Below are 9,422 nucleotides of genomic sequence, written 5' to 3'. Positions count from 1 at the left end.
AAAGGTAGTGGTAGTAAGTATCATATCTAGTAATACAGTCAGGGAATTGTACCCCTCAGTTACAGTAATGCTTTTCTTAGTTAAGGAAAAGGGGTCCAAGCAGTCATATAAGTGGTGTGAGCTCAACAACCTCATCTATGCTTAAAAGGACTCAAGCTGAAAAATCTGCCATGATGGCACGTCTTGCCAATTTAAAGGACCTTGAAAAACAACAAAGAGATTTGAAGCATGAATTGGAAACCAGACAAGCAGCATTAGATGCCTTACAAGAAGAGCTTGAGATGAAAACTGTCATTGCAGCTGCAGATGCAACATTAAGGACACTATCAAGTTGTGAGGAACAAGAGCATGGTCAAGACAACGAGGCATGTTCAACTAAACACCATGACAATGGAAGAATGAAAGATAAACTGCATAGTCTACATGATGAAGACGAGGAGGACGACAGTGATGAAGGAGAGGAGGACAGTGATGAAGACGAGGAGGAGGACAGTGATAAAGAAGAGGAAGACGATGGAGTAGAAGAGGAGGACCAGTGGCCAAGCCATACTGCTAAGACAAGATGTGCTGCCCCTGCTGGTCGAAGCCGGCATGTGCTGCCAACACCCTCTCATACCCAAGCCCCTCAGTCTCACACTGATCTACATCAAACAAGCGGAAGCAGCATCCTGGCAAAGGTGATGAAAAAGCTGAACAAAATATCTGAAATGCTAATAAAATATGCCCTACTAAAGTCTGCAGAGGACAACACAGAAGCATTCTCAGCTGAAGCAGTTGACACTGTTCGAAGCAGTGAAAATGATTGTTTAAAGTCTGTTTCCACAGAGGAAGAAGCAGTGACAGAGGAAATCACTGTGTCAGACATTGAAAGGGAGAAATACAGTGTGGCAGCTGTGGAGGAGAGTGCTGCAAATGAAATGCAAGAAGAACCTGAAACAGCACCAGTCAAACCAACCATTAACTCTGCTATACATGTACACCTGATGACAGGGTTCGAAATTAACGGGGGCTCGGGGCAAAATGCCCTTGAAAATGGACAAAATGCCCCCGAATATCAGTTAAGGGGGGCAGAAAATGCCCCCGACAGTTTACTAATTATATATATAATTATATATATGATCTACAGTGCGAGCATTTCCCTTGTATTTGGCCCTAATAATATGTGTGTGTGCGCCACCCGGAAAAATCATTTACTCGAGACGAGTGACGATTACAAAACAGCTCCGCTGTTATAATAGTCCCACATTACACAAGGCGCATAAACGTCCAATCACAGTAGCGCCCGAAAACAAAGTCACGGTACCGGCTGCGTGTTGCTTTATGACAGGTCATGAGTGCAAGAATGTGACAATTTGACCATGTGACCGCGGCAACGCGGGAGAGCGGCAGTGCGGAAATAGGCTGTCTCTAAGACAAACTCTAACCTTAACCAGCTCCTTAACAGCGCCTAAACTTAACCGTTCTAACCTTAACCAACTCCGAAACAATGCCTAACCTTAACCTTAACCATGCCTAACCTTAACCATAGAAAGAATATTGCCATTCTCTTTGACAAACTCTAACCTTAACCAGCTCCTTAACAGCGCCTAAACTTAACCGTTCTAACCTTAACCAACTCCGAAACAATGCCTAACCTTAACCATAACTGTAGCTGAGGGGTACAATTCCCTGACTGTATTGTTAGATATGATATTTAATACCACTACCTCATGTACTTTAACACCCAGTACAAGATATAAGTATGATGAACACTTTCCCACCTGATGAAACGAACCAACACAAATGGACCAAATCGAATATTTAATACAGCAAAGGGTGTACACAATATTCACTTAATTACATTTATGATTTGAAATGTTAAGTATGCACTTTTATGGCAAATGAGTATTCGTAGGTAAATCAACATTGAATGTCCAATCTCTGGTTGCGCAGGGAGTAAGTATACAACCTGGAATATTTAGGAAACGATAGCGATAGTACTTAAATAATTATAGCTGGATACACTAAGGGGGGGGGGGGGTCCCGCTGGTTGTAAGACAGTAGGAGGGGGGGGTTAGAGAAGTCGCGTGCGTTCGGGGGATTAAACTGGAAGTCAACCTGGGCTGGAGCGAGGTGGGTCTTAAGTTCTGGGCCCATAGCTTGGAAGCTCTCTCTCAGCTCTCTTTCTCCGCCTTTGAAGTTGGTCCCGTGATCAGACAACAATGTAGACGGTTGTCCTTTCCGTGATATGAATCTCCGGAAGGCCATAAGGAATGAGTCTGTGCTCATGGTCGGAAGGAGCTCGATATGTATCGCTCTGGTGGTCATGCATTTGAATACAATACCCCACCGCTTCTCGGTGCCTCTTCCTCTTTTTATATACAACGGGCCAAAACAGTCCATGCCTGTGGAGTGGAATGGCTTGTCGCCGATTCGGAGGCGACAGGGGGGTAGGTCAGCCATCCGTGGTATGCTGGGCTGCGCGCGCCACTTACGGCAGTCTAGACAGGTTCGCTGGAAGCGCCGTACTGCTTCTCTCCCTTGTAATATCCAATAACGACGTCTGATCTCCGCGAAGATTCTCTCTGCTCCGGCGTGGTGCACATCCTCGTCGTATTTCTTTATGATCAGCTCTGTGACCTTGTGTCGGCTGTTCAAGACGATCGGGTGCTTAATGTCATCTGGTAGATCGGGGGCTCTCCGCAGGCGACCACCCACTCTGATGAGATTATGTGCGTCACTCTCTGGTGCCAGGTGAATCAGTCTGCTGTCTGATGGGACGGGGTTTCCTCCCTGTAGACAGTCTAGCTCATCGGGGAACGAGTCTCTCTGGGCTCGTTGTAGTAGAAGAAGTTCTGCTTCTTCGTAGTCAGCTGCTGACATGTCAGTGGTGGACTGAATCTCTGGGTGGTGCCGCAGGAATGTCCTTTGTTGCGCACTCTCTAGGGTAATGCAGTCATCTATGTTCGGGTCTGTGGAGGCGACAGTGCTCAGTCCACAGAACATAGGCTTCTTGTTCTCAGCCTCCTCTCTACTTGCTTCCCTCGGGGTGGGCGTAGGCCAATCTCCTTCCGGGAGCTGGAGGAATGCTGGTCCGTCACTGTAGATGTTGTGACGGGTTAGGTCATCCAGGGACATTCCCCGGGTGATGACGTCAGCTGGGTTGTGTTTGGTATCCACATATCTCCAGCTTGCTTCTTCTGTTAGTTCCTGAATCTCGGTGACTCTGACTCCCACGAAGACTTTGTATCTGCATGAATCAGACTTAATCCATGTGAGTACTGTCGTGGAATCTGACCACAAGATTGTTCTATGCACCGGAATGGTGAGTTCACGTTGGATTAACGTGGCTAGATGCGCTCCTGCGAGGGCTGCGCAGAGCTCTAGACGTGGGATAGATTGTTGCTTACATGGGGCTATCCTTGAGCGGGCCAGTATGAAAGCAGTGTGTATCTCTCCTCCCCTCTCTTGGGCACGCAAATAAGCAACCGATCCGTAGGCTACTTCGGAGGCATCGCTGAAGACGTGTAGCTCAATCTCGCATGTCTCTGGCCTCACCGTGGATGGGAAGTAGCTGCGGCGTATATTAACACCTGGGAGTGAGCGGAGTTCCGTCTCCCACTCTCTCCATGTTGAGGCAAGGTGTGCGGGTATTGGGTCGTCCCAGCCCTGGTCCTTGTCCCATAGTGCTCGTACAATCATCTTTGCCCTGGTGGTGTAAGGTAGAATACATCCCAGCGGGTCATATTGTCTGGCGAGTGTTCTGTACACACTCCGTCTGGTGGTCGGTATCGCCGCCGACCTTCCTTGCTCTGGAGCCAAGGGTTTGTGTCTATAGTGGAGCGAGTCTGTTTTGAAGCGCCAGACTAATCCTAGTGTCATTTCTTGGGCTTCTCCTGGGATTGTCGCCATCCAGGTCTCGCTGCTGGCAGCCTTGTCTGCGGAGGAGAGGCTGCGCAATACGTGACGGTACCCATACTTTCACTTAAGTATAATTTCTGGGTACTTTTTACACCCCTGACAATCAGTAATATGAACTGAACATGACTGACATAATTATCTGAAAAGACTCATATAATTCAAATTCTAAGATCTGCATTATTCAGATGTTTGTCCTCAGTCCTCACTTCATTTATAATAATTTTTTTCCATAAAGGCAATTTGTGACATTTTCTCTATGAATTGCCCTATACGTTATATTAAATGTTCCACTGATTTCAGAGCAATGACTACGGAATTTGTCTGTAACTAATAGACTGCCTAACACTGAATGACCTTTTTTTACCCTTTGTTTTTTCTGTCAGACCTCATGGCCATCAGCTGATATTATGAGTCCTATCCTGCAGTAAGCCAGCCAGCCAGCTTCTGGCCAGTCTCACTGGGTTCTTCGATAAAGTCCATGCTCTCCTTCATCATGCATGAGTTCACATATAGTCATCCACTTAAGAGTCAAAATGGCAGAGAAGGAGGCAGCTGGTTATGTAAGAGGGTACAGAGTGGAACAAGAAAGCACTGTCCTCCTATGGGAATTCTTAGATCATTCTTAATTAACAGTCAGCTGAATCTAAAGGAATTCTTAGATAGTTAACAGTCGGACGAATCTAAAGGAATTCTTAGATACAGTAGTTAACAGTCGGATGAATCTAAAGGAATTCTTAGATAGTTAACAGTCAGATGAATCTAAAGGAATTCTTAGATAGTTAACAGTCAGCTGAATCTAAAGGAATCCTTAGGCAACTTGCAGTCAGCTGAATCTAAAGGAATCCTTAGGCAACTTGCAGTCAGCTGAATCTAAAGGAATCCTTAGGCAACTTGCAGTCAGCTGAATCTAAAGGAATCCTTAGGCAACTTGCAGTCAGCTGAATCTAAATGAATTCTTAGGCAACTTGCAGTCAGCTGAATCTAAAGGAATCCTTAGGCAACTTGCAGTCAGCCGAATCTAAAGGAATTCTTAGATAATATCATTATAGAATTTTGCAGAGTAATCATTATTGCCATTTAACAAAAAATCTGTAATATTGTGTTTCCCACATATTCTCACCTCTGGTATTTATTATATATTATAGTATATTATATAAGGACCAGTGAGTCAAGTGAGATCTTTGTTTTGTTTTGTCTCTGTAAGACAAACGCTGTATTTGAAAGGAAGGTTTGATTTGAGGGTGTTTACATCCTTATCTGGTGAACCGTGTAGGAACTGTAGCTCTTTTTGCCGGATCTGGACCCGGAGGGCCGGCCTACAATAGTCAATGGGATTTATGCTGGTATTACAGTATATCCATACGAAAACAATAATAATAATAATAATACAACACTTCAGGGCTTGATTGATTGGTTTCAGAGTTTTCTCTAAGAGTGTGATATTAATAAAAGTCAGCTTTCACAGCAGCAGCATAAAATAGTAGTAGAGCTATTGATTTTCTCCTCCTTATTTTTGAGTGACGTTCTGATTGATCCCAGTTCAGTTCACACCATTCCCCCTAGTCTATACAAATGAAAAACGATACCATGATGACTGGGTTCATGATGGATGAGAACAAGTCATCTGAAATATCGTCAGGTTTCATGAGCTGCTGAATGGAACAGGATGACAATGAAAGGCCTGTTAGGGAAATAAATAAATTGGATGATGATTTAATTGCACTATTCACACTATAACTGGCAAAGCCCCAAGGAAGCAGCTCGCCACCAAGGCTGCCCGCAAGAGTGCACCAATGTTGTGCCTGCCCAAATGTAGCATTCTGTCATACCGTCATTGAAGAATGAGGAGAGTTTTATGTTTCTTTTGTGTCGTTTAATTCCAAACTTAATGCGTATGATGTGGTGCCAAATCCGTTCAGCTTGCAAAATATTTTCCAACTTAATTCCGGGTTGACACTAACTTGATAAACTAACACTAGCCTATATAACGCCGATATTTGCCTAAAATATCGAAAATGGTAAGTCAATATATTCTCATATGAACAATCAGTCTCCATTGTAAGCCTATTTAGAAACATAAACATGGATTGATAGTATAGGGTACACGACTTGTGGAATCTCAGTTTGATTTTGATTCTTAAATTTGATTCCTGATTCATAATCGATTCTCGATTCAATACATGCATAGATTTGATTCTAGATTGCTGTATTGCTTTTCCCATTTGACTGAATAGACAGTTAGAAGAAAACTACAAAAGAAAATGTGAATTTGTGAATTGATTCAATAGTGTTTACCTATAGTTTCACTAACACCTCAGTTGGTGACAGATACAAAATATATATAATTAAGAAGATGGTTAAACTATAAATTGTTCAGTGATAGAGAGAGAGAGAGAGAGAGAGAGAGAGAGAGAGAGAGAGAGAGAGAGAGAGAGAGAGAGAGAGAGAGAGAGAGAGAGAGAGAGATAGAGAGAGGGGGAGGCCAGCAACTGAAGAGCACAGCATTAAAAAGCATTACAGATATTCCCTTGTGACATTATGTTGTCAGTCAATCTCTGCTGTCTACACTGGGCATTAGTAAGAGATAACGAGATACTTTTCCATCCTCTTCATCTGTACAGCCGCAGATAACATTAGAAGATTATTGCATGTAATTGACAGCAATATAACTCCGGCCACTGTTCTATCTCTGGATGCCATGAAGGCTTTCGATTAGAATGGTCATAACTTTGGACGGTGCTGGAGGCTATGGGGCTTGGAAAGAAATGTATACATATCAAATCAAATCAAATCAATCAAATCAAATCAAATCAAATCAAATACATATGATTCAAGTACTTTATGCTTCACCCTCAGCGATGATAATGACAGGCAAAATATGCTCTACACTCTTCCCGGTCTCTAGGTCTTCTAGACAGGGTTGTCCTCTGAGCCCCGGACTATTCACGCTTTCCCTCGAACCATTAGCCCAATTCATTAGACAAACAGAAGAAATCACTCCTATAACAATCAATGATACACCACACAAAATTGCTCTCTATGCGGATGACTTACTAATTTTCATGAAAGACCCCTCCCAATCTGCCACAAATTTACTTAGTATAATTGAGGATTTTGGTAAACTATCAGGCTTCAAAATTAATTGGCCCAAATCAGCTTGTTTGCCTCTTAATGTGTTGGCCAAAGCGGTGCAACTACCGGCTGATATCCCCATAGTTGAACACTTTAAATACTTAGGCATAGAGATTTTCCCCACACTAAATCAGACAACTAAATATAATTTCACAGGTACATATAATAAATATGGAAACAAGTCCAGGCACGCACTCCAGGCTTTTCATATTTATTGGCAGACTGAAATCATATGACGTTTCGGTGTGAACACACACTTTCATACACACAAGTATGCGCAGGCAAGCACATCAGGCTGGGGCTCGGCCCTATTCTGGCTCTTCCTCCTCTGCTCTGAGCTCAGATGAGACACAACCAGGACCTGAAAGGTTCAGCCATTACACGAGGAGCCGGAAGGTTTTTCAGCCAGGCTCCTCTCCTCCCCTACCAGGGAGAGGAGGCACAGGAAGACCCGACGAGGCAAGAGAGCTTCCCACCAAAAGACGCAGGGGGAGGCGGCAAACATAGTCAACATTTCAGAGGTAAACCTCAGTGACTCCCAATGTAAACTACTGTCAAAGGGACTTTCTTTTGTACCATCTCGTAAGGTGGATGGTTTCACTAAAAAGGTTGAATTGTTTAAGTTTTTTAGGAACATTAAGCTTAAATCTTTTTATTCTAGAGATGTCGACAAAGATATTGTTTATTCTACACTTGGAAGCACATGTTGCCAGAAGTCAGTTCATTGGACATGGCTGATAGACCATTTAAAAAACTGTTCAAGCCCCGTAGCATGTTTACTCCACAGATTAATCATGCATCAGTTGACACATTTTGTAGACTAGTTGAGGATGAAGTTATGCTTCTATGTGAGAAAAGTAATGAAACTAGATTATTCCCTAATCTGCTTGAGTCAGAGAGACTAGCACTTAAGGAATTGATGCAGTTAGATAATTTGGTGTACAGGAAGGCCGATAAAGGCTCTGCCTTAGTGGTGCAGAATAAGAGTTCCTATGTTGCTGAAATAAATAGACAATTAGCAGACACATGTGTATATTCCTGTAAGCACAGATCCAACTGTTCGGTTCCCTTTTGAGATCAAAGAGGTTCTAAAGCGTCTTCTTAAGTAGGGTGAGATTTCTGAGAAGGAATTTAAGTTCATGGTGAATGATAACCCAGTAAGACCTATTATTTACTGTAGTGGCTTAAACAAACAGCCACTCTGAGCGGGGTGACGATGCGCAATCCAAAAACCAAAAGTCTGTTGTTTCCAATTAACAAAGGGGTTTATTCACAAATCATTAAAGAAAGAGTTTGGCCCACTTGCCTTATAAACAATTAAATTAAACATGATTTGAGTCTTATATTTTCTGTATTTTGCGGTAGAAATACTGTGTCCGCTCCCCAGTCTCCAACCAGGTATATCCTAATAACTTGGCCATTCACAAGTGCGAGCAGTTCCCCTAATAAGAATCCTGCCTGGCCCTGTAATAGCAGGGCTGACCCAAAGAGGGAGCCAGACCTACCTAAACGCTCAGCAATCATAACTCATATCTTATCCAGTGCATAATATTGTGATTTGCATAATTTATATACACCAATAAATCATTTCTTTCAATATTCCATACATTTAACTAATTTCCCTCTATAGGTATAACCATCAACCATAACAAAAATAACAATAAGTCCAATCAAGTATTTTGGCTCCAACACACCGGCCCCTAATTGTTGACGCGGTAGCAAGACAATTATCTAGCTATATTTCAATGGAGCATAACAACGTATCGCCTCATTTACATTACATTCGTCCACATACACCTTTACAATACAGATCTCTTTTTTTTCTTTTTTTTTTAATTAACAGTCATAGTCCATGCAGACTTTAGGTCCGTAAGATCAGAGTTCTGAAGTATGCGGTATGATTGTATCCAAGAGTTCCAGAGTAAGAAAGGATGGCAGGGGGATGTGTGTATGTAAGAAAAGATGGTAGGGGGGTGTGTGTATGTAAGAAAAGATGGCAGGGGGATGTGTGTATGTAGAAAAGATGGTAGGGGGGTGTGTGTATGTAAGAAAAGATGGCAGGGGGATGTGTGTATGTAGAAAAGATGGTAGGGGGAAGCCAGCATATGGCTTCCTTCAATCTACTGCTTCCCTGAGCAGGCATTGTCAATGGGTCGCTGCAAGGTGTTACTCTTTGACTCCCCACCGTTTGACGTGTGCCTGGCTTCGCTTCGCCTCTATGGGTCCAAAATAGTCTATCCCCACATGGGTAAAGGGTGGTAGATCCGGGGACACCCGATCGACCGGGAGGTCAGCCATTTTCTGAAAAGTAACGCTTTTGATGATTGACCTTTGTGCTTCTTGCAAGTCCTCCTATGTCACCTTTAGCTGACCCATTTTGTCCTTTAAGG

The sequence above is a fragment of the Notolepis coatsorum genome, assembly GCF_963971535.1.
Source record: "Notolepis coatsorum genome assembly, chromosome: 8".
NCBI lineage: Eukaryota > Metazoa > Chordata > Actinopteri > Aulopiformes > Paralepididae > Notolepis > Notolepis coatsorum.
The sequence above is the reverse complement of the archived record's forward strand: the minus strand, read 5'-3'. Positions refer to the sequence as shown.